Below are 22,219 nucleotides of genomic sequence, written 5' to 3' on the forward strand. Positions count from 1 at the left end.
GAACTGGTTGTAGTCCTGGATACACACAGGCTTGATGGTCTGCGATGCGGTTCCTCGCACTGTGACAGGGCTGGATCAGTCTGCATGGAGAGTGGTCAATACAAGGACATCACGTTTGTCCTTGTATTTGACCAGCAGCAAATTGTCACAGCAAACAGGCCTGTTTTCCCCTCGGCACACTGTATGATCTACAAAGTCCTTGGGGAGACCCTTTTGGTTTCTCCTGATTGTGCCGCATGCTGCGTTTCCTCTAGAAGCAAGGCACTTCAAAAGGGGGACACTATTATAAAAGTTATCAATAAATAGATGGTATCCCTGGTCCAGTAAGGGGTGCAGCAAATCCCAGACTATCTTCCCAATTATTCCTAGGACAGGGGGACAGTCTGGGGGCTCTATTGCAGAATCTTTTCCCTCATAGATTCTGAATTTAAAAGTGTATCCGGACACTCTTTCACACACTTTATACAGCTTCACGCCATACCTAGACCTTTTGTTGGGCAGGTACTGGCGGAAGTGTAGCCTGCCCTTGAAATGCAACAAGGATTCGTCCACTGCAATGCATTTTTATGGGGTGTAAATCTCTTTAAATTTTGAATTGTAGTGGTTCACTACAGGTCTAATTTTGAACAGTCTGTCAAAACTGGGGTCATTTGTGGGTTGGGCATGCCTCATTATTGTTGTAATGCAGGAAACGTAGCAAGATCTCGAAACGAGCCCTAGGCATTGTGAGGCGGTAAAGTGGGCAATGGTGTAGTATATCAGTGCTTCAATAGGAGCGAATAGAGGGCTTTTTTGTAATGCCCATGTTAAGTAGTAGGCCCCAAAATTTCTGTATTTCATTTGCATTGGTAGGGGTCCATTTTTGGGCCTGGCATAGTAACTGTTGGGATTGCAGGCAATAAATTGTGCCGCATAAATATTTGTCTGCTGTACCATAAGACAAATTAAATCATCAGAGAAAAATAATGAAAAAAAAAATCTCTCTCTCTGAATCCAGTAGTGTCCACGTTGGTGCCTGGGGTGGCAGTAAATTCAGGCACCTGGGGCATATAATTATCAGGGGCAATCCACGCAGGGGCATCTTAATTTGGTTGTGCTTGCGTACTAGCCCTAGAACGTCTACGGGGGGGGGGGGGGTTTCATCACTAGATGTGTCACTTGAGGATGACGACATCAAAAATGTCACCTCATCTCCACTGTCAGACTCTGCACAGAATAAGGCGGACGCCTCTTCAGCAGTGAACACCCGCTTTGTCATTGTAACTAACAACATGTGCACATTTCAACAAGGAAAACTTTGATCCTTTACCCATCACTGATCCCTGTACTCTTCACATCGCAGAACTATTCTATTTAGTTCTTTTTACTGTTATATCAATAAAATTGGAACAGGTGTTCCTTTTTACTTTCACCCAGCGCTGGATTGTGGTTCACTTTTTTCGCCTGTTTGCCGCTGGCGGTGCGGGAATCTGGGTGATGTCTGTTCCCAGACACAACGAATGGTGAGCTGGAGGTCCTCCTCCCCCCCTCTTCCCCACTTATAATACCTTGTAGTTTTTATCTCCCTGAACCTCTAACCCTACCTAATACCCTAATGCTAAATTATTTTTAACTAGCCCTGACAGTACCTAACCTTACACCACGTACACTCTAACAAGCTAGTCTGATACTATCCCTAAGGCCCCATGCACAAGAACGTGCTTTTGCGGACGCAATTCCCCCGAAAATCCACGGGAGAATTGCGGCCCCATTCATTTCTACAGGGCCATGCACACGACCGTAGTTTTTACGGTCCGTGCATGGCCCGGGAGCCCGCACCGCAGAAAGAACGGACCTGCCTTATGACGGCCGTGTTCTGCAGTCCGGGCTAATTGAAAATAATGGCCGCGGCCATTTGCATGGCCCGCGATTTGCGGGCGGCTTGCGGCTGGCAGCCGGCCGACCCGAAAATCACGGCCGTGCACATGGCTACGGTCGTGTGCATGAGGCCTAACTAATTTACTATCCCTGTCGCTCACTAACAAACTTTATGTAATAGTTTTTTTTTTAGTATTTTTACAAGAACAAAAAAACACACGCAGTCCAGCTGACTGAACAGATTTAGTGATGCCTGTCACTAGCAAAAAATGGTGTGTAGAAAAGGCAGATCCAGCACTCGAATATTCCAATTTTATTTAGTCATTTTTAAAACCAAGGATAAAACAAAAATCCCGGGACCACGCTTACGCGTTTCAGACCGCTGGGGTCCTTAATCATAGCTTACTATATAAAAATAAGATTCACATATATATATATATATAGTCAAAAACATTCAATCAGGTGACTATTTTGGGCTGGACTTGAGAATTTAACTATGTTGTATGTAACAAAATTTATGTCGTAGTTACCCTGTAATATTGGAAATCACAAAATTATTATCTTTAGTAAAGCTGACTAGTGTGCTACATATGTGTTTGAATTCCTAATGTATGTTATTTGTTATTTCCGTGGTGCTGAATGGACAGCTCCGCTTTAACGATACTGCAAAAGCAATGTCCAGAAGTGAGAAAATGAAAAAATGGATTTTCCCCAAATAGGTTTTTTAATAGACATTTGTTAGTTGAATTTAATTTAACTTAAGCATGATTTTCGCCTGAATAATAAAATTATATTAATATTAATTTTAATTTCATCAATTATTTGAGGATTTTTTTAAATGTAATGCTCGAGATTTGATCAGTAAATATACATCAAATCGTTCCTATAATTCATGCCTATTGGGAAACGAGTATCTAATTTTAAAATCCATAATGCTTCTCTATTGAGCAAGAGTTTTCTCCAATTTCCTCCTCTTTTTGGGCAGAATACTCTCTCCAAGCCGCAAACTGCCTGTCACTAGGCAACAGACGATACTGATTGGGTGATGTGGCACACTGGGGTGCTGATGAGGCAAAAGGATTTGCTGATGGGGCACAAGAGGTGACTGACTAGCTGTGGGGGTGACTGATCAGGCTGTGGGGGTATAAATTGTTCACAAGTAAAATTAGAATCCGTCTCTGATCTCCTCTCAAAACCAACAGAGGAGATCAGAGACGGAGACTATAGAAAAACCAAGTACTGCCTACGTCACACTAACTGTGATTGGTCTGTCTGCACTGACAGACCTATCACAGCGATCGCCGACAGGGGACCACTTTCATTGGTCCCCTGTCGGCTAGCTCTGTTGCTAAGCTGTCTCGGACAGCAGTTTGCAGTGAACTGTCACCTCGTCCCACGGCGCTGTGACAGTTTAACTGCATCACGTACATTCACGTGGGAATGTGCTAACCAGCCGCATTCCCCGCTGTGCATGTACGTAAAAATGCGGGAAGGTGTTAACCGGTTAATGTGCTCAGGTATTTTGGTCGTACTTGCGCAGTAGCCCTAGAACGTCTACGGGGCTCATCTCCACAGTCAGACTCTGACTCTGCCCAGAATAAGGCATACGCCTCTTCAGCAGTGAGCACTCGCTTTGTCATTGTAACTAATAACAGTTTTTAACTCTGAACCTCTTACCCTAATTAGCCCTACCTAATGCCCGAATGCTAAATTATTTTTAACTAGCCCTGACCCAATCTAACCTTACACCACGTACACTCTAACAAGCTAGTCCGATACTACCCCTGTCGCTCATTAAACTTTTTTTTTTATAAGGTTTTTTTTTTTTCACAAGCAAAAGGGGTTTCACACACAGCCTGGCTGACTAAACGGATTCAGTGACGTCTGTCACTAGGCAACAGATGATACTGATGGGGTGATGGGACACACTGTGGTGCTGATGGGGCACAGGGATGTGCTGATGGGGCACAGGGAGGGGGTGACTGATGAGGCTGTGGAGGTATATTTCTTTCACAAAAGGAATTTAGAAAGTCTCTGATCTCCTCTCAAAACCAACAGAGCAGATCAGAGTCTTAGACTATAGAAAAACAAGTCCTTCCTACGTCACTCCGCTGTGATTGGTCTATCTGCACTGACAGACCAATCACCGACAGGGGACCACTGTGATTGGTCCCATCGGCTAGCTCTGTTGCCAAGCTGTCTCGGACAGCAGTTTGCAGTGGTCATCTCGTCCCGCGGCGCTGTGACAGTTTAACTGCATCACGTTACATGCATGTGGGAATGCGCTAACCAGCCGCATTCTCTGACGTGCATGTACGTGAAAATGCAGGAAAGGGTTAAAGTTCTACGCCATGTAATGTCCTAGAAAAATAAATGGATGTTCAGAAAACTATGCCAATCTAAAGTAGACATACGGGAAATGTGAATTATTTTGTGTGCTAGCACTTGTCTTACAAGCAGATACATTTAAATGTAAAAAAAATGCTAATACCGACCAAATTTTACCACTAACTTAAAGTCCAATGTGTGAAAACAATCTCAGAATCGCTTGGATAGGTGAAAGCATCCCACATAGGGGGGCGTGGCCGGATGTCTGGCTGAGCAGACGTGCTTCGCGGAGCTCCAGAGTACCCAGACTCCTTCTCCTGGATATATCACAGCCATCCTGCATCAGTAATCGGCTCATAACGAGGAGAGGAGACTACTTACCCTCCGGTGTCCGCCGGTGAGAGGATTTGTGCTGTGGGACCGAATCTACGGAATTGCTGCAAGTAGTGGTGTGAGGCCCGGCACTTCCGGTTTGCACGTGATGGTCAGCTGAGGAGATTTGGAAGCACAGGCAGCTGAAAGGGTGTGGTCGTCTGCACTGGACATTGCACTTGTGGAGTGTGCTGGCTGGAGGATCTTGAGGACTGTAGACATTACCCGATAAAGGGTGCTAGCTTCTGGTTGGGAGGTAGGTGAACGGCGAGGCCTTCTTTCCCCCATCCCACGCTGCTGTCTGTGGCTGCATAGCACCGGGAACCGCCGCTTCTTCAGCCTGTGCACACTTTGGAATATAGTGCTCATAATATGGGAGGTAATAGGGGTAAGAAAGGGAAGAGGAGTAAGGCTGGGTTCACACAGAGTTTTTTGCAGGAGGAAAATCTGCCTCTGATGAGGACTCTTATGGAAGATCCTCCATTTCACTCGCTGGATGAACTAGATGCTTGTCCCTCAGATGCCAATATATTGAAAATCAAAGCTCATGCGGCAAAGAAGCTTGAGAAGTTTTCCCAACCTTTGCGGTTACCTCCATCCCCTGATCCTTCTCTATCACTGTTTAATGGATCCTTAAGTCCACCGAGACCACTATCTCCACAAGACCAGGCTGTCTCCTCCTCACATATGGATGTAAAATTTGCAGAATTGCTGGCAGCTATCAATGCATGTCAGTCTAAGCTTGTCACCAAAGTTGATGAACTGCGTCAGGATTTTGTTATACTGAAGCATGATATGCAGAAAATCCGTGAACGTACTACTGAAAATGAGCGCTGAATCCCTGACGTGGAGGACACTTTGTGCTCTATTCCGGCTCAAATTGCGGATTTGAGTAGACAGGTACTGGCTTCGGGAGACCGGGCAGATGATTTTGAAAATAGTCTTCGACACAACAATTGTGGGCTTACCAGAGAGGTCGGAGGGGGCGGATGCGGTTAAATTTCTGGAACAATGGCTGTATGAAATGTTAAATACTTTTGTGTCAAAAAAGACAAAAGTATAATAGGTATGATACCTTTATTGGCTAACCATAAAAGTTCTATATGCAAGCTTTCAGAGCGCAGAGGCTCCTTCTTCAGGCAGTTTACAAATGAATGACTTAGAAAAAAGCACAACATTTAGATGTTACACAAAGACAATTAGTACATGAAGTGATATATCATTAAGATAAGCCAGGGCAATAAAACTGAGGTTATAGGGGTGATGACTTAGGAGTTAAGGCATCTGGAGTCAGTCAAAACTACAAAAACTACAAACCAGGATGAATCTTCACAGACATACAATATAACAGGAGGTGGATACACCCGTGGGAAAACATTTCTCTGGACCTGATCACAGATTGGCAGATTTAAAGGTACTCATTCTGAAGGGTCATTTTAAAAACAACAGAGAAAGAAAAATTTGGGAATTCAAGATGATGATAAAATTCCAGTCATTGACACAAGGCCTCAATCTAACACCAGGATTTATGAGCCACTACATGGACACACCTCAAGTCCCCTATCAGACTGACTCCAGATGCCTTAACTCCTAAGTCATCACCCCTATAACCTCAGTTTATTGTCCTTGTGTAACATCTAAATGTTGTGCTTTTTTCTAAGTCATTCATTTGTAAACTGCCTGAAGGAGCCTCTGCGCTCTGAAAGCTTGCATATATAACTTTTATGGTTAGCCAATAAAAGGTATCATACCGATTATACTTTTGTCTTTTTCGACACAAAAGTATTTAACATTTCATATTGTCTCTGGCTAACACGGTACTACACAATTTTTTACTGTACTTTTTGGAACAATGGCTAAAATGATACCCTGGCTGTTGAGCACTTCTCTGCCTTTTTTACCATTGAGCGAGCACACAGAGTCCCTACACGGATGGGTCTTCCGGGTAGGCCTCCGCGTCCTTTGCTCGCACACATTACACTTCAGAGACAGGGATGCTGTCTTACAGACGGCAAAGAAAAAAGAAACTATCCTATACAACTCTCAACTGATTTCCATATACCCAGACTTTTCGGTTAATATCAGAAGGCAACGTGTTCAATTTACGGAAGTCCGGAAGAAGGGCTAAAAATATGCCATGTTGGATCCGCCAAACAGAGTGATTGACGGCCCGACATCAAAATTCTTTCTGTCCTCCACTGAGGCTCTGGAGTGGGCTGAGGCGGCACCGCGTGCTCCTGGAGGGGCTTCTCCTGATTAAATAATTCTCTCATGGACAAGAGTCTATGTGTGATGTTCTAAGTTTTTGAGTCTCGGTTCTAAGACTTGTATGCCTTTTTGCTTTGATCTATATTATGTGGGTGGGCATGGTTCAATTCCAGATGCATTGTGGCTTCAATTAAGATACTAAGTTGGAACATTAGGGGGCTTAACTCTAAGCTCGTCTTTAATTTTGTGAAGAAGCATTCCCCATATGTTTACAGGCGACTCATTTAACCAACCAGCGGATACTAGCTCTTAAGCGTGCCTGGAAAGCGAAGGGATATCATCCCTCCTACTCTAATTATTTGCGAGGAGTATCGCTCCTAATAGCCAAAAGTTTACGTCTGGAGGTGCTGCAGGTGGCCTGTGATCATTTTGGTCGATATATTATTATGCACTATTCGATTAATGGTTAATTTTTCAATATTATTAACTTATATGCTCCCCCCGCCTATAGATCCTGAATTGCTAGATTTCGTGGCTAAGAAATTAAATCAGAGTTTCCGGTTGTGTGCATGGGTGACTTCTATGCAGTACCGGATGCCTTGGTGGATCGTACGGGTGGGGTGGACCAGGCGTCTGCTTATCTTAATTCATGGTCCTCGGCGCTTCATCTCACTGATGTGTGGCGTTGGAAATTTCTGTCCAATAGATTATACACGGATTACTCATCTACTCATAAATCTTTGTCTAGAATGGACCTTGCCATGGCCTCGGGAGATTTTTTACCTGCAGTTAATTCAAATACTATTACTCCTAGGGGTATATCTGATCATTCAGCTCTTCTCTTAACATTTTCAGCTGGTCCTCCCATTGCATCAATGGTCTGGAGGCTTGGTAATACTGAGGTAGTGTCGGAGGTCTCGGCCTCTCATGTAGTTTATTGGGAAAACAATTCCTCCCACCCAGACCCGCTAGTTATATGGGATGCATACAAAGCTACGGTGAGAGGAGCATTTGTAGCAGGGGTGGCTAAATATAGGAAAACCTTCGGGGCCAAAGAGAGGTTCCTGACATGTGAGGTCCAAAGGGCTGAACAAGATTATATTGCGAACCCCCAACCTGACACCAAGAGTTTGTGGGCGGGAGCATAAAGAAAGTTGCTTCTTAGGCCTCGTGCACACTTCCGACAGCGTTTTCACGGCCGTTTTTGACGGATCCGTGTGCCCGTTTTAGCGGCCGTGTGCATTTAGTGTTTCCGTTTCCGAGCATGGTACTGTCCAGGGTGCTGAAAGAGTTAATGGGCTGAACTGATTGGCGGTAACTCTTTCAGCACCCTGGACAGTACCATGCTCGACGCTCGGAAAATACAATTTTAATGTAATAAAAAAAAAATAAGTTCATACTTACTTCAGTTTTTTTGACGGCCCCATTGACTTGCATGGGCCTCACGGTCACAGAATCTCGGACCAAAGTAGGACATGCTCTACTTTGGATCGGAACGGAGCAACGGGGCCGTCAAAAAAACGGAAGTGTGCATGGCCCTATTGAAATGAATGGGTCAGGGTGCTAGCCGTCAGAAAAACGGCTAGCACCCTGAAGAAAAACACTGAAGTCGGCATGAGGCCTTATACACACACTGAGCAGACTAAGAAACGAGTACTAGCTGCTGAGGCATCTGTATTTGAATTTGGGGGATAGGAACGGTTAACTCCTGGCATATCTATCGCACTCAGAGCGTCCCTGTGTGTCCATTCCATCTGTTCTCTCCTTAGGAGTGATATGTACTACCCCGAAGGAGATAAATAAGATCTTTTGTGTTTTTTATTCTGCACTATATAGTTCCAAATGTTATGGTCCAGTAAGCACTGTAGAGTGTTTTTTGCACTCACTTCCGTTGTGGTGTCTAACAGCTGCTCAGGCCATTCAGTTAGATAGCTCAATTATAGTTGAAGAAATAGAGGCAGCAATTCAGTCCTTGCCTTCGGGTAAAACTCCAGGACTTGATGGATTGGGGGGGGGGGGGGGGGGTGAGTAGAATAGGGCCAAGTGATGTTTTGGTGCCGAGACTTTGAGATGTTTATTATAGTGCTCTTGAGTTGGGTGGTTTGCCGGCATCTATGTGGGAGGCACTTATTGTGGATGCCCACTTTCCCTGCTGTTATTTTCTCTTGCCATCGAACCCCTGGCAGTGGATATCCGCAATTCCTCTGATATACATGGTATCACGAGAGGCCGCATAACGTAAAAAATATCTTTATATGCAGATTTTTCTGGTCTATCGGTAAATTGGGCCAAATCCGTTATGTTTCCACTTACTCCTGGTTATTGCTCCCTCCAGGACCTCCCTATACCATTGCAGATAGTCTCCCAATTTACATATTTAGGGATTGAGATCTCCCTTAATCTAACAAGATATAGGGAACTGAACCTTGACCCTTTGGTGGTAGCCACTGAGAGAGAGTTGAACACCTGGTGGAACCTTCCTCTGTCATTGTATGGAAGGATTAATTTATTTAAGATGATATATTTACCTAAGTTTCTATACCTATTTCGTGCCTGTCCTATTGTATTACAAAAAAAAAAAAAATCTTTAAAACAGCTTGATAGTATACTGCGATAATTTTATTGGCAGGGTGGAGTTCCTAGGTTCAGCCTGAATATGTTGCAGGTCCCTAAACTACAGGGGGGGGAATGGCGGCGCCAAATCTTCATATTTATTATTTAGCTTCTCAACTGGTGATTGCTCGTTGGTGGATAGATCTAGATCTGAGTAATGCAGACACTGCGCTGGCTGGTGCGCTTATGACTTCTTATGAAAGTCTGGCAAATTTGCTAGACATATTTAAATCCACGGGCTGCGCGCCACTGCCACTTCGGACGGTGGCTGTAGCCTGGAGGACAGCGCACGCTCTGCTAAAGGTCACTACGGTCCCCTCATACTCACCTAGGACTCCACTATGGAGTAATCCTTGGTTGTCTCATCTTGAATCACTGCCGGGAGCGGTGATGTGGTCGATGACAGGGGTCAAATTCCTGGGTCAGGTATGTAATGCAGATTCTGGCTTGATATCTTTTTCTGAACGTCAGGATAGATGTAACATTTCAGGGACATGTTTTTTTCATAATCTCCAGCTATAGCATGCCTGGTGTGCCTAATTTGGGTCTACGTCACCTCAGGTGGGTTTCTCTGGATTGGAGGACCTTATTGGTGCTCCGGACCTCTCAAGGGTCCTCACTCAATTGTACACCTTCATTACAACCATGGGTACTAGACCCTTTGATAAGGTATTTCTGCGATGGAGGGATAATGTCCCTAACTGTACAGAGGAGGACTGGCGAGAGGTGGAATCCTCCTCTTTTGATTCAGTGGTGAGTGCAAGGGATTTTCTAATACAGTCTCGGTTTTTGCATAGCATCTATTACACGGCAATTAGGCTTCAGAGGATGGGAGAACTGACTTCGGATAGTTGTTTTCACTGCCAGTCAAAAGTCGGAACCTTTATACATTGTGTGTGGATATGTCCCAGAGTTGCCCCCTTTTGGTCAGAGGTAGTGGAATTTCTTCATACCCATTCTGAGTTTCCGCGACTCATTACCCCTCAGATGTGCCTCTTGGGCATTATGGATGAAGTTATACAAAACCACTATGATAAGATATTCTTTCGCTTTGTTCTTTTTTGTGCCCGGAAGATCATAATTATGGCTTGGTAGACCACAAAACGTCCGAGTTTAATACACTGGCAGCAACTAGTAAATAAATATGTACCGATGTATAAAAAGCTATACCTTAGCAGGAAATGTCCGGATAAATACTGGAAGATTTGGTCAAGGTGGTTGGAGGCTCTAGAAACTGCGGTTTGTCACTTGAAAGTGTCAGGATGTGGGTGGGGGGTAGAGCACAAGGATGAATGTGTGTGAATGTTAGTTATGATCCAGCTAGGCTCTCAGGGACGATAATTTTACATATCCTGTATATGTTATATAATGAATCTGCTCTAGATTGACCTTTCTATATGATACTAATGCCTTTCTGAATGTCTTTTATTTTGTATTAATTGTATATTCGTACGTGTTTTGAACAACGAAACTTTTAAACAAAAAAGCCTTTATTTTCAAAAGTTATTACCACGTAAAGGGACACGTCAGATTTGAAAAATATGGCTCTCAGGACAGTCAAAAGTGGCTGCAGAGGGAAGAGGTTAACCCCTTAAGGACGCAGCCTAGTTTGGGCCTTAAGGCTCAGAGCTCATTTTTCAAATCTGACATATTTCACTTTATGTGGTAATAACGTCGGAATGCTTAAACCTATCCAAGTGATTCTGAGATTGTTTTCTCGTGACACATTGGGCTTCATGTTAGTGGTAAAATTTGGTTGATATATTCATTGTTTATTTGTGAAAAATTGCAAAATTTAGAGAAAATTTAGAAAAAATAGCATTTTTCTGAATTTAACCCCTTAAGGACGCAGCCTAGTTTGGGCCTTAAGGCTCAGAGCCCATTTTTCAAATCTGACATATTTCACTTTATGTGGTAATAACGTCGGAATGCTTAAACCTATCCAAGCGATTCTGAGATTGTTTTCTCGTGACACTTTGGGCTTCATGTTCGTGGTAAAATTTGGTCGATATATTCAGTCTTTATTTGTGAAAAATTGCAAAATTTAGAGAAAATTTACAAAAAATAGCATTTTTCAGAATTTAAATGCATCTGCTTGAAAAACAGACGGTTATACCACCCAAAATAGTTACTAGTTCACATTTCCCATATGTCTACTTTTGATTGGCATCGTTTTTTGAACATTCTTTTATTTTTCTTGGACGTTACAAGGCTTAGAACATAAACAGCAATTTCTCATATTCTTAAGAAAATTTCAAAAGCCTTTTTTTGAAGGTGCCAGTTCAGTTCTGAAGTGGATTTGAGGGGACTATGTGTTAGAAACCCCCATAAAACACCCCATTTTAAAAACTAGACCCCTCAAAGTATTCAAAACAGCATATAGAAAGTTTTTTAACCCTTCAGGCATTTCACAGGAATTAAAGCAAAGTGGAAATTAAATTTGCAAATTTCATTTTTTCTGCTGAATTTCAATTTTATTCAATTTTTTTTTAGTAACAGAGAAGGTTTTACCAGAGAAACACTACTAAATATGTATTGTCCAGATTCTGCAGTTTTTAGAAATGTCCCACATGTGGCCCTACTGCGCTCGTGGACTAAAACACAAGCCCTAGAAGCAAAGAAGCACCTAGTGCATTTTGAGGCCTCTTTTTTATTAGAATATATTTTAGGCAGCATGCCAGGTTTGAAGAGGCGTTGAGGTATCAAAACAATGGAAACCCACCAGAAGTGACCCCATTTTGGAAATTACACCCCTCAAGGAATTCATTTATGGTTTTTGTTATCATTTTGACCGCACAGTTTTTTCACAGCACCTATTTGAATTGGGCTGTGAAATGAAAAAAATGATATTTTTTCCAATAAAATGTCATTTTTGATCAAATTTTCTTATTTTCACAGGGAACAACATACCCCATTTTGTTGCCCAATTTGTCCTTAGTGCGGCAATACCCCATTTGTGGTGATAAACTGCCGTTTGGGCCCATGGGAGGGCTCAGAAGGAAAGGAGCGCTATGTGTTTGTTGGAGTCCAGATTTTGCTGGATTGGTTTTCGGGTGCCATGTCGCATTTGCAGAGCCCCAGAGGTATCAAAGCAATGGAAACCCACCAGAAGTGACCCCATTTTGGAAACTACACCCCTCAAGGAATTCATTTATGGTTTTTGTTATCATTTTGACCGCACAGGTTTTTCACAGCACCTATTTGAATTGGGCTGTGAAATGAAAAAAATTATATTTTTTCCAATAAGATGTCATTTTTGATCAAAATTTCTTATTTTCACAGGGAACAACATACCCCATTTTGTTGCCCAATTTGTCCTTAGTGCGGCAATACCCCATTTGTGGTGATAAACTGCCGTTTGGGCCCATGGGAGGGCTCAGACGGAAAGGAGCGCTATGTGTTTGTTGGAGTCCAGATTTTGCTGGATTGGTTTTCGGGTGCCATGTTGCATTTGCAGAGCCCCAGAGGTATCAAAGCAATGGAAACCCACCAGAAGTGACCCCATTTTGGAAACTACACCCCTCAAGGAATTCATTTATGGTTTTTGTTATCATTTTGACCGCACAGGTTTTTCACAGCACCTATTTGAATTGGGCTGTGAAATGAAAAAAATTATATTTTTTCCAATAAGATGTCATTTTTGATCAAAATTTCTTATTTTCACAGGGAACAACATACCCCATTTTGTTGCCCAATTTGTCCTTAGTGCGGCAATACCCCATTTGTGGTGATAAACTGCCGTTTGGGCCCATGGGAGGGCTCAGACGGAAAGGAGCGCTATGTGTTTGTTGGAGTCCAGATTTTGCTGGATTGGTTTTCGGGTGCCATGTTGCATTTGCAGAGCCCCAGAGGTATCAAAGCAATGGAAACCCACCAGAAGTGACCCCATTTTGGAAACTACACCCCTCAAGGAATTCATTTATGGTTTTTGTTATCATTTTGACCGCACAGTTTTTTCACAGCACCTATTTGAATTGGGCTGTGAAATGAAAAAAATGATATTTTTTCCAATAAGATGTCATTTTTGATCAAAATTTCTTATTTTCACAAGGAACAACATACCCCATTTTGTTGCCCAATTTGTCCTTAGTGCGGCAATACCCCATTTGTGGTGATAAACTGCCCTTTGGGCCCATGGGAGGGCTCAGAAGGAAAGGACCACCATTTGGCCTACTGGAGCTTTTCTGGTGCTAAGTCATGTGTGCAGAAGCCCCTGAGGTACCAGTACAGTTGAAACCCCCGAGAAGTGACCCCATTTTAAAAACTACACCCCTTAAGACATTCATCTAGAGGTGTAGTGAGCATTTTGACCCCACAGGTACTGTGTAAAAGATAATGCGCAGCAGATGGTGCAGTGTGAGATTTGCAATTTTATATATGTATATGCCATTTCAGTGTCCAATATAGTGTGCCCAGCATGCGCCACCGGAGATATACACCCCTTAAATTGTAATGTGGGTTCTCCTGGGTACGACAATACCCTACATGTGGCTGTTATCAGCTGCCTGGGCATACGGCAGGGCTCAGAAGGGAAAGATGAGGGGGGTAAGCTGTGCGGAGTGCATCAGGGTAAATTGAAAATCAAGGGATGTATGATACATTTTAAAACAATCTTTTATACAGAGCCCTGGTTTTTCGGGACACGTGTCACATTGGTATATTGTGTTCTTCCTTATCCCCCTCTTATAGCAGACTCTGCACCTCTTTTGACTCTTTCCCTTTCCACCGGTTTGGGGACCTTCTCCTGGAAAGTGTTGCCCTGGTACGATGCGCCCCCCCTTCCTGGTCCCTAAAGATTAGATCTTGAAATTCCAGGAAAGTTCCCCTCTGGCCTGCACATCGACGTAGCACATACGCATTGTACAAAGCCATCTGTATGATGTGCCCGGCCAGCTTCTTATACCTCACCGCATGGCGCTGTAGGGCTTCAGGACTTGATTTGACAAGTCCATCCCTCCCATGTACCTATTGTAGTCCAGGATGCAGTCTGGTTTGGGGGTGGCCTTTCCTTCATATATCCTAAATCTGTAGGTATACCCTGATGCACTCTCGCAGCTTATACATCTTCACGCCATACCTTGCCCTCTTACCTGGCAGGTACTGGCGGAATTGAACCCTCCCTTTAAAATGTACCAGGGACTCATCAATCGAAAAACACTTCTCGGGGGTGTATGCTTGGGAAAACCGGGCACTGGAACGGTCTAATAGGGGTCTCCGTTTATACAAACGGTCAAAACTGGGGTCATCTCGGAGTGGGCACGGCTCATTATCAGTATAATGTAAGAAGCGAAGTATTGCCTCATTTATTTATTTTTTTAGGTTCCAGTTAATTTCTGAAGTTGCTTTGAGGGGCCCATATATTAGAAACCCCTATCAAACACCCCATTTTAGAAACTAGACCCCTCAAAGTATTCACAACAGCATTTAGAAAGTTTATGAACCCTTTAGGTGTTTCACAGAAATTTAGAGCAAAGTAGAGGTGACATTTACTCTTTTTATACCATTTTTTTTTATAACACAAAAGGATTTATCAGAGAAACGCAACTCAATACTTATTGCCCAGATTCTGCAGTTTTGAGAAATATCCCACATGTGGCCCTAGTGCGGTAATGGACTGAAGCACCGGCCACCGAAGCAAAGGAGCACCTAGCGGATTTTGAGCCCTCTTTTTTATTAGGCACCATGTCCGGTTTGAAGAGGTCTTGTGGTGCCAAAACATTGGAAACCCCCCAAAAGTGACCCCAATTTGGAAACTAGACCCCTTGAGGAATCCATTGTAGTTTTCATGGGGTGCATGCGGCTTTTTGATCAGTTTTTATTCCATTTTTAGGTGGCGTGGTGACTAATAAACAGCAATTCTACTATTGTTTTTGTATACTTTTTTTTTTTACAGCGTTCACCGTGCGCTATAAATGATATATTAACTTTATTCTGCGGGGCGATACGATCACGGCGATACCAGATGTTTATAGTTTTTTTTTATGTCTTATGGCGTTTGCACAATAAAATACGTTTTGTAAACAATCATTCACTTTTTGTGTTACCTTATTCTAAGAGCCAGAACGTTTTTATTTTTCAATCAATAAAGCCGTGCGAGGACTTATTTTTTGCGTAACGAACTGTATTTTCCATCAGTACCATTTTTAGGTACATGCGACTTTTTGATCTCTTTTTATTCCATTTTTTGGGAGGTGAAGTGACCAAACAATTGTGATTGTGGTACGGTTTATTAATATTTTTTTTTACGGCGTTCACCGTGCGGGATAAATAACAAAATAATTTTGTAGTTCAGGCCGTTACGGACGCGGCGATACCAATTATGTATAGTTTATTTGTTTGTTTATATATTTTTATTAATAATAAAGGCCTGATAAGGGAAAAAGTGGGACTTTTACTTTTATTACTTTTAAAACTTTTATTTTCTTATTTTTACACATCTTTTTTTAACTTTTTTTTTACTTTATTACTTTGTCCCACTAGGGGACATGAGGGCAGGAGGCCCTGATCGCTATTCTAATACACTGCACTACATGCGTAGTGCAGTGTATTAGAACTGTCAGCTACTCACTGACAGCAAGCATAGTGGGTCCTGACGTTGTCAGGACCCACTAGGCTTCCGTCTATGGCATAGCCGGACGCCATTGTTTGGTGTCCGGTTGCCATAGTCACCATCGCCGGCCGCTATCGCGTAGCAGGCCGGCGATGGCAGCTTAACCCCTAAAAAGCCGCGATCTCTATAGAACGCGGCTTTTAAGGGGTTAATCAGCGGGGACACAGCGATCGGTCCCCGCTGTAGGAGCTGTGACAGCTGCTGAACAAGACAGCAGCGTCACAGCTCCTGTATGTGTCGGGAGGACGGCCGAAACGGCCGTTACTCCCGAGACGTACTATTACGGCATGGAGCGCGAACGATACAGCTGCCATGACGTAATAGTACGTCAAGGAGCGGGAAGGGGTTAAATGCATCTGTTTGTAAAACAGATGGTTATACCACCAAAAATAGTTGCTAGTTCACATTTCCCATATGTCTACTTTAGATTGGCATCGTTTTTTGAACATTCTTTTATTTTTCTTGGACGTTACAAGGCTTAGAACATAAACAGCAATTTCTCATATTTTTAAGAAAATTTCAAAAGCCTTTTTTTAAGGTACCGGTTCAGTTCTGAAGTGGCTTTAAGGGGCCTACATATTAGAAACCCCCATAAAACACCCCATTTTAAAAACTAGACCCCTTAAAGTATTCATAACATCATTTAGAAGTTTTTTTTAACCCTTTATGCATTTCACAGGAATTAAATCAAAGTGGATGTGAAATTTTCAAATTTCATTTTTCTTGCTGAATTTCAATTTTATTCAATTTCTTTCTGTATCACAGAAGGTTTTACCAGAGAAATGCTACTAAATATGTGTTGCCCAGATTTTGCAGTTTTTAGAAATGTCCCACATGTGGCTCTAGTGTTCACCTTGACTAAAACACAAGCCCCAGAACCAAAGAAGCACCTAGTGCATTTTGGGGCCTCTTTTTATTAGAATATATTTTAGGCAGCATGCCAGGTTTGAAGAGGTGTTGAGGTGCCAAAACAGTGGGAATCCCCCAAACGTGACCCCATTTTGGAAACTACACCCCTCAAGGAATTAATTTATGGTTGTTGTTACGATTTTGACCCTACGGTTTTTACTCAGCACGTATTTGAATTGGGCTGTGAAATTAAAAAAATGATTTTTTTCCAATAAAATGTAATTTTTCATCAACATTTCTTATTTTCACAGGGAACAAAATACCTCATTTTGTTGCCCAATTTCTCCTGAATGCAGCAATACCCCATTTCTGGCGATAAACTGCCGTTTGGGCCCATGGGAGGCCTCAGAAAGGAAGGAGCGCTGTGTGTTCTTTGGAGTGCAGATTCTGCTGGATTGGTTTTCGGTGCCATGTCGCATTTGCAAAACCCCAGAGGTATCAAAGCAATGGAAACCCACCAGAAGTGACCCCATTTTGGAAACTACACCCCTCAAGGAATTAATTTATGGGTGTTGTGACCATTTAGACCCCACAGTTTCTACACAGAATTTATTTGAATTGGGCTGTGAATTAAATAAAATGTAATTTTTTCCAATAAGATGTAGTTTGGGCTCAAAATGTCTTATTTTCACAAGGAATAAAATACTCCATTTTGTTGCCCAATTTCTCCTGAGTGCAGTAATACCCCATTTGTGGTGAGAAACTGCCGTTTGGGCCCATGGGAGAGCTCAGAAGGAAAGGAGCGCTGTGTGTTCTTTGGAGTCCAGATTTGCTGGATTGGTTTTCGGGTGCCATGTGGTATTTGCAGAGCCCCAGAGGTATGAACGCAATGGAAACCCACCAGAAAAGACCCCATTTTGGAAACTACACTCTTCAAGAAATTCATTTATGAGTGTTGTGACCATTTAGACCCCATAGTTGTTTCACAGAATTTATTTGAAATGGGCTGTGAATTGACAAAAATGTAATTTTTTCCAAGGAGATGTCGTTTGGGATCAAAATGTCTTATTTTCACAAGGAATAAAATACCCCATTTTGTTGCCCAATTTGTCCTGAGTGCGGCAATATCCCAGTTGTGGTGATAAACTGCCGTTTGGGCCCATGGGGGGGCTGGAAAGGACCACCATTTTGCCTACTGGGGATTTCATGGTGCGAAGTCATGTATGTAGAAGCCCCTGAGGTACCAGTACAGTTGAAAGCCCCAAGAAGTGACCCCATTTTAAAAACTACACCCTTGAGGCATTCATCTAGAGGTGTAGTGAACATTTTGACCGGAGACATACACCCCATAAACTGTAATGTGGGTTCTCCCGGGTACGGCAACACCTTCAATGTGGCTGTTATCAGCTGCCTGGGCACACGGCAGGGCTCAGAAGGGAAAGATGAGGGGGATAAGATGTGCAGAGTGCATGAGGGTAAGTAAAACTGGGGTAGATTAAAACTCAAGGGATGTATGATACATTTTAAAACACTCTTTCATACAGAGCCTTAGTTTTTCGGGACACGTGTCACATTGATATATTGTGTCCTTCCTTATCCCCCTCCTATAGAAGACTTTGCACCTCTGACTTTTTCCCTTCTTGCCAGTTTGGGGAACTTTTCGGTATGATGTGCACGACCAGCTTCTTATACCACACCGCATGGCGCTGTAGGGCTTCAGGACTTGATCTGACAAGTCCACCCCTCCCATGTACCTATTGTAGTCCAGGATGCAGTCTGGTTTGGGGGTCTCTGTACTGGTACATGGGTACTGGTGTGACATCTCTCTTGTCCTTGTACTTGACACACAATATGTTGCTGCTAGATTGTGCCCTGGTTTCACCCCTTCTGAGTGTTTGCCCTGCAGAGTCTTAGGGAGGCCTCTCAGATTTCTTCTAGCCGTGCCGCATGCCGCAGGACTTCTGGAAGCGAGGCAGTTGAAGAGCGGGACGCTGATATAAAAATTATCCAGGTAGAGGTGGTGCTGGGGGCTGAATACTGCTGTCCTTCCCTTCATATATCCTAAATTTGTAGGTATAGCCTGATGCACTCTCGCACAGCTTATACATCTTCACGCCATACCTTGCCCTCTTACTCGGCAGGTACTGGCAGAATTGAAGTCTCCGTTTAAAATGTACCAAGGACTCATCAATAGAAATACACGTCTCGGTGGTGTATGCTTGGGAAAACCGGGCACCGAAACGGTCTAATAGGGGTCTCAGTTTATACCAACGGTTAAAACTGGGGTCATCTCGGGGTGGGCACTGCTCATTATCAGTATAATGTAAGAAATTAAGTATTGCCTAATTTATTTATTTTTTTAGGTTACAGTTCAGTTCTGAAGTTGCTTTGAGGGGCCCATATATTAGAAACCCCTATGAAACACCCCATTTTAGAAACTAGACCCCTCAAAGTATTCACAACAGCATTTAGAAAGTTTATGAACCCTTTAGGTGTTTCACAGAAATTTAGAGCAAAGTAGAGGTGAAATTTACTTTTTTTTTTGTCAGAAAATCCTCTTTATACCATTTTTTTTATAACACAAAAGGTTTTACCAGAGAAATGCAACTTAATACGTATTGCCCAGATTCTGCAGTTTTGAGAAATATCCCACATGTGGCCCTAGTGCGGTAATGGACTGAAGCACCGGCCTCCGAAGCAAAGGAGCACCTAGTGGATTATGAGCCCTCCTTTTTATTAGGCACCATGTCCGGTTTGAAGAGGTCTTGTGGTGCCAAAACAGTGGAAACCCCCCAAAAGTGACCAAATTTTGGAAACTAGACCCCTTGAGGAATCCATTGTAGTTTTCTTGGGGTGCATGCGGCTTTTTGATCAGTTTTTATTCTATTTTTATGTGGCGTGGTGACTAAAAAAAGCAATTCTACAATTTGTTTTTTTGTTCTATTTTTTTTACAGCGTGCACCGTGCGCTATAAATGGCATATTCACTTTATTCTGCGGGGCGATACGATTACGGCGATACCAGATGTTTATAGTTTTTTTTTATGTCTTATGGCGTTTGCACAATAAAATACTTTTTGTAATAAATCATTTACTTTTTGTGTTACCTTATTCTAAGCGCCAGAACGTTTTTATTTTTCCTTCAAGAAAGCCGTGCGAGGACTTATTTTTTGCGTAACGAACTGTAGTTTCAATCAGTACCATTTTTAGGGACATGCGACTTTTTGATCTCTTTTTATTCCATTTTTTAGGCGGTGAAGTGACCAAAAAATAGTGATTCTGGTACTGTTTATTATTTCTTTTTCTTACGGCGTTCACCGCGCAGGATAAATAACTAAATAATTTTGTAGTTCAGGCCGTTACGGACGTGGCGATACCAATTATGTATAGTTTATTTATTTTAATATTAAAGACTGATAAGGGAAAAGGGGTGATTTTTACTTTTAAAACTTTTATTTTCTTATTTTTACACAACTTTTTTTTACTTTTAACTTTTTTACTTTGTCCCACTAGGGGACTTGAGGGCAGGAGGCCCTAATCGCTATTCTAATACACTGCACTACATGCGTAGTGCAGTGTATTAGAACTGTCAGCTACTCACCGACAGCAAGCATAGTGGGTCCTGACTCTGTCAGGACCCACTAGGCTTCCGTCGATGGCATAGCCGGACGCCATTGTTTGGTGTCCGGTTGCCATAGTCACCATCGCCGGCCGCTATCGTGTAGCAGGTCGGCGATGGCGGATTAACCCCTAAGAAGCCGCGATCGCTATTGAACGCGGCTTCTGAGGGGTTAATCTGCGGGGACCACCGCGATCGGTCCCTGCACATTGAGCTGTGATAGCCTGCTGTCGGAAACAGCAGCTATCACAGCTCATCAAACGCGCCCCGCGCGAACGGCGCCGTGTTTACTCCATGACATACTATTATGTCATGGAGCGCGAACGATGCACTTACAATGACATAATAGTATGTCCTGGAGCGTTATGGGGTTAAAGAGGCTCTGTCACAGATTATAAGTGCCCTATCTCCTAAATAATCTGATTGGCGCTGTAATGTAGATAACAGCAGTGGTTTTTATTTTGAAAAACAATCATTTTTTAGCAAGTTATGAGCAATTTTAGATTTATGCTAATTTGTTTCTTAATAGACAACTGGGCGTGTTTTTACTTTTTACCAACTGGGCGTTGTAAAGAGAAGTGTATGAGGCTGACCAATCAGTGACCAATCAGCGCCATACACTTCTCATTGTTCCAGCCCATTTTTACAGAGTGATTGTGCAGTGAAAGAAGCTGGGCTGGAAGAATGAGAAGTGTATGACGCTGATTGGTCACTGACTGGTCAGCGTAATACACTCCTCTGTACAATGCCCAGTTAGTAAAAAATAAAACCAGGCCCAGTTGTCTATTAAGAAAGTCATTAGCATAAATCTAAAATTGCTCATAAATTATCATTTTTCAAAATAAAAACCACTGCAGTTATGTACATTACAGCACCGATCAGATTAAGTGGGAGATAGGGCACTTATAATCTGGTGACAGAGCCTCATTAAGAAAAAGCAAAAACCGGTAATGGCTGCTAATTTACCAAGGTCTGCGAATTTAATCGCCCCCAGTTTAGAGAAGTCTGCTTCAGAGGATAGAGTAGGGGAAGGACCAAGAGGGGGCTAAAGTCTGGCCCTACCCAATTTCAGGTAGTGTCGTGCTGTCCCATTAGGAAGAGTCAGCAGGAGGTCCTGCGTCCCACGGTGTGTCTGCCCGACTGTGGAGGACAAAGTAAGGGGGTATTAAGCCATGCCCCCAACATGCTGTGTTTGGATGTCAGCAGTTATGTGCTTTCTGATAACCAATCCCAACAGAGAAACAAAGTTGCGATTTAAACTCTTGCCAAGATTGGACCCTCTGGGGGAAACCCAACCCACAGAGCTAGTTAGCCCAACAAAACTGTGTTATATTAAGTCCTGAGTCAACGCAGCCGTTTACCAGGAAATTTTAGAGCACTTCATGCTTCCCTCTTCCTTTATGGACATGCTTTTTTCATTTTCCAGCAGGACTTGGCACCTGCCCTCACTGCCAAAAGTACCAATACCTGGTTTAATAACCACAGTATCACTGCGCTTGATTGCCCGGCAAACTCACCTGACCTAAACCCCATAGAGAATCTATGGTGTATTGTCAAGAGGAAGATGAGACACCAGACCCAACAATGCAGACGAGCTGAATGTCGCTATCAAAGCAACCTGGGCTTCCATAACACCTCAGCAGTGCCACAGGCTGATCGCCTCCATGCCACGCCGCATTGATAACACCTCAGCAGTGCCACAGGCTGATCGCCTCCATGCCACGCCGCATTGATGCAGTAATTCATGCAAAAGGAGCCCCGACC

General features: G+C 43.0%; 1 protein-coding gene across 4 annotated transcripts in view; it reads right to left on the reverse strand.

The window, feature by feature from the left end:
* ADAD1 (adenosine deaminase domain containing 1) overlaps positions 1–22,219 on the reverse strand; it is a 220,649-nt gene that overhangs the window by 152,205 nt on the left and 46,225 nt on the right. The gene's annotated exons all lie outside the window — the stretch shown is intronic.

This window comes from Rhinoderma darwinii, chromosome 1, assembly GCF_050947455.1.
Source record: "Rhinoderma darwinii isolate aRhiDar2 chromosome 1, aRhiDar2.hap1, whole genome shotgun sequence".
NCBI lineage: Eukaryota > Metazoa > Chordata > Amphibia > Anura > Rhinodermatidae > Rhinoderma > Rhinoderma darwinii.